At 43.3% G+C, this 4112-nt stretch overlaps 1 long non-coding RNA gene across 1 annotated transcript; it reads left to right on the top strand.

The window, feature by feature from the left end:
* Positions 1–221: 221 nt before the first annotated feature.
* On the top strand, positions 222–3857 carry LOC117868337. The gene is made up of 3 exons (XR_004643606.1): positions 222–628; positions 2284–2344; positions 3240–3857. It is a non-coding gene; the product is annotated as an uncharacterized LOC117868337 (long non-coding RNA).
* The last annotated feature ends 255 nt before the right edge of the window (positions 3858–4112 follow it).

Below are 4112 nucleotides of genomic sequence, written 5' to 3'. Positions count from 1 at the left end.
CCTCCCCCCCGCCCCCCTTACCTGCTTCAGGCTTCCCGCGAATTAAATGTTCGCGGGAAGCAGGGGAGGGGGCGGAGACTTGGGGAGGGGGCGGAGTTGGGGCGTGGGCGTGGGTGGGGCTGGGGGCGGGGCCAGGGCCCCGGGGAGTGTCCTCCATTTGGAGGCACAAAATATGGTAACCCTAGCAAATCCCTGGACTGCCTCCCATTTTCTTTGGTAATCTTGCACTCTGCACGCATGAGCTGATATGCTGCATTCTGCCCACCTGGGAAAGTTTCAGCAACTTTCCATCCGAAGGCAATGCAGTAAGAAAGCAGTGTTTAGCTGGCGAGCAGATTCCAAATGAGATCTGTCACACAGTACTTGCTCTCTGCTTTTTTTGGAATATTGTTCTTCTAACTTATCTCCTTCAACAATCAGGAACTCCAAAGCCCAACTGGCTCCACACACTTCCCTGTGACCTGTGCCTGACACACTTTTGATTTCAGCCTTCATTAAGTCAGGCAATCCACAGTGAAGATCTACAAACCTCACAATGGACCTACCTTCAGTATTTTGTCTCTCCAGATGGAAGGAGCTATCAATCATGCAGCGGTACCTGACTCTAGGTGCAGCGAAGGCCTCTTACGTGAGCACATCAATCATACTTTGCTTTTGTTTTTTAACTGTGGTGATAGTAAATGACTTAAAGAAAACAACAGAAAACAACAAACAGTTTCTGCTTGATGGTGCATGAGCCATTTAACTGTTTGTTCCTTGCAGTTTTATTTGCACCAACTGACCCTTCTTTTAGCACTGCTAGCCATTAATCATCTGTTTCCCGTGCCGCTCAGGGATTTGAGTCACACCTGGCAGATCACAGAACATATGGATTCTGTTTGAACAATAATATATTAGCATCACAGCCGAGCTTCCCAAGAGGGGCATGTTAGCTGTGATGGGGATACCTGACAGGAATTGGCTGAGAGCTCTCCAGCTCAGTTCATATATAGGCTACTGAGCAGCCATTACATACATACAGACAGACAGATCTTGGGTGGTTTTTCTGGTCAAGGCACTCGATTAGGACTCAGGAAAGTTGTATTAAAATCTCAGCTCTGCCACAGGCTTCCTGTATGACCTTGGGCAAGTCCCTTAATATCAGAGCTGGTAGAGACCTTTTTTCGTTTTAAAACATTTCAGTGAAACCAACCAGCCAAGCAAAACATTCATTTTTGTCAAAATTTTCCTTGGAAATATTTTGGATTTTCATTTAAAAATATATTTTGGTGAAAACCTGAAAGCTTTTAATGGAAATAGGGTTTTTTTCCCATGAAAATTTCTGTTTAAGGAGCGGTGCTCAGAAAAATGACTTTTTGATTAATCTCTCTGGGTCTCAGTTTCCCATGTGTAAAGTGGGGGTAACAATACAACCTTTGTCTGCCCTGTGTCTGAAGCTTGGTCTGTCTCATAAGACTACATCTACTTTAGGAGCTGGGGAAGTGATTCTCTGGCTCTCTACATGCTCGCACCAGGTCTCACCGAGCTAGCGTGAGTTTAAATAGACATGTAGCTTGGGGGTTGGCAGCGGGGGATGGCAGAATGTACAGAAGCAGGGAAATCACACCCCTAACTCATAGTCGCCTTACACTGCAATTTTCCCACCTAGCATGGTGAGCCTCGATCTCAGCTGGGGACTTTAGGTCTGGATTTGAACCAGTGACTTGAGGTGAAAGGCTCTGCAGTCCCTAACCCAGCCAGTCTGAGTCTGATTCCTTAAAAAAGCAAGGCTGGGGAATGTCTGCATGCGTGAGTGAACTCAGCCTCGCTTCAGCAAAGCAAAGTAAAAACAAATCTAATTATATCTGTTACTGTTCCCAGTCACAGGTGAGCATGACCTGTTTTGTTTATTATGTAAACCATCACGAAACCAGGGCTCTGTATTATTTATGCTAATAAAAAGCAGTAGGCAATAAAATTAGAATTGGGTTGTTGGCGGAACTGCTGGTGGCGGGTGGTGCTGCGCTGGCTCTGCTCAGGGAGCTGTGTCTTTCACGCACACGTGTCCTGAGCGGCTCCTTGAAGAGTAGGTTCTATTCCCTGGGAGAAAGTTGCAGTCTTCCGCTGAAGTGAGTTCCTAGAGGTGCATCTCAGCACTGCTGAGGAGATGGCCTCGAGGTGAAATTCACCACTAGGTAGCGGGCTCACAAGAAGCGTAGTGGAGGGTAGACACTTCTCATCTGGGGAATGTGGACTTTGGTTTCAGTTTGCTGACCCACTTCTTTTTTCACCATTACGCCACAGGGGCAGCACAAGAGGTTACAGAGATGGATTTCACAGTTAAAGTGAGAGGACAGTTCTAAAGGTAATGAATCACAATAATTGTGCAGACTCTACAGGCACATCGGGACTGTATCCAGATACTGTCACATCCTGGGATGATTTACGGTAACCACAACCCCCTCCTTATTTTCAGGAAATAAATATCCAATCTCATTTATATTTGCACTTCCAAAGTGAATCCAATCCAAATCAAATCCAGATATGAGCTGGGCAGAAAGCCAGTTTTCTGCATGAAAAAAAATAATCATAGCTTTGTGCCAGGCCATAAAAGTGAGTGAATCCTGGATAGTATTGGCTGTTGTTGTTGGTTTTTTTTTTCAATCAAAATGATATTTTCAGAGAAAAATAGCTTTTTGAATGCTCTGAAAATTTCTGCAAAAATATTTGGTATTGTTTTACATTTTTCTGGCTGATGAAATAATTCACAACAGAAAAATTTTGATTTGATTCACATAGAATCTAAATGGAAATTATTTGGTTTTCTGGTTTCATGTTTGTTCTCTCCTTTCTCTTTTGCCTATTGGAAGAGGTGGGAATAAAGGAGAAAGACGCTGGAAGAAACAAAAAATTCCATTTAGGTTCTAATGGTTCTGTCAAAAATCTTATAATTCTGCAAAAAATTGGAACATTTTTTTTCATTTAAGTAAAAAATGTGGAAAATAATTCCCTGTCTTGGAGCAGCCCTGTCTTTGGACCTGGATTAGGATCGTCTTATATTGTGAGAGTGCTGATTTTTGTGTTGGTCTGAGTCCCTCTCCCATCCTGTCCAATGTTATAGCTTTTCTGTGTCCTGTGGCCCATCTCTCTCTCATGACATTGCTTGGAAAGGAGTTAATGCTAATTGCTCCAGTGTGTGTGTGTGTGTGTGTGTATGTCTGCATGCACTGATGATCCTTAGTTATGTTTTGTTTTCATAGAGACAATGGTAACACAGGAAGACTGCAAACCATATTCTAAGAAATCTGGATTCCAGGAACAGAGCAGCTATGTGGCAAGACTCTATCAATATTTAGCAGTGCTCATAGCATACATTTAATTGAAGCAGTCAAGAGGATATAAGGAGCAGAGGGCTGGGGAAGAATTATTCTTCTGGTCTTTATAGATGCAAATTTATATTCAAATTAACCCCCAGCTCAGTGGAGTCCCACTAATCCTTTTACAAAAGCTTGACGTGTTAATCCCAGCCCAGCACTAGTCTAGTGGCTGTTTAAACAGTTACCTAGATTAGTTTTCATATTTACAAATAAATCCCGTCTGAAGTGCAGTTTAACTTGGGGCTGACTTCTTGCCACCTTTAAGAAGCAAACACTTCACCAGGGATGAGAAAAGGGTAAATCCTTACAGCCTTGCTAACAGGTTAAGAATTGCTTAATGAAAACCAGGAAGCAAACTCTGAGCTTGGCTCTTCATCCATGGAGCACAACATGGCATTTCACAACCTGGTTTAGTGCCACGCTGCTTACACAGTCCATCCCCGTTATACAGCTCTCCGGTGTAACACTCTTCTCTTGATACTTATTATGCTGTCCCTTCACTTTCCATCAGCATCAATAAAATGTATTTAAAGCATATTTTGTCCCTTTCAAACAAGATTTTAAAATTCTATGGAGGTTGCAGGTATTGTCAGAGGCTGCAGGGTCTATACTGGACTATGAATCTATGACATGAAGATGGGCGGTTTAAAAAGGGCAGAGTGGACGTGGCTATGGTAGGAGCTGACTGCCAAGTGATAGTATCATTTGCAGTGTTGTTGTAGCCGTGTTGGTCCTCGGATATGAGAGAGAATGGGG

This window comes from Trachemys scripta, chromosome 20 (assembly GCF_013100865.1).
Source record: "Trachemys scripta elegans isolate TJP31775 chromosome 20, CAS_Tse_1.0, whole genome shotgun sequence".
In the NCBI taxonomy this organism is placed as follows: Eukaryota; Metazoa; Chordata; order Testudines; family Emydidae; genus Trachemys; species Trachemys scripta.
This window is presented reverse-complemented; position numbering and strand designations above follow the sequence as displayed.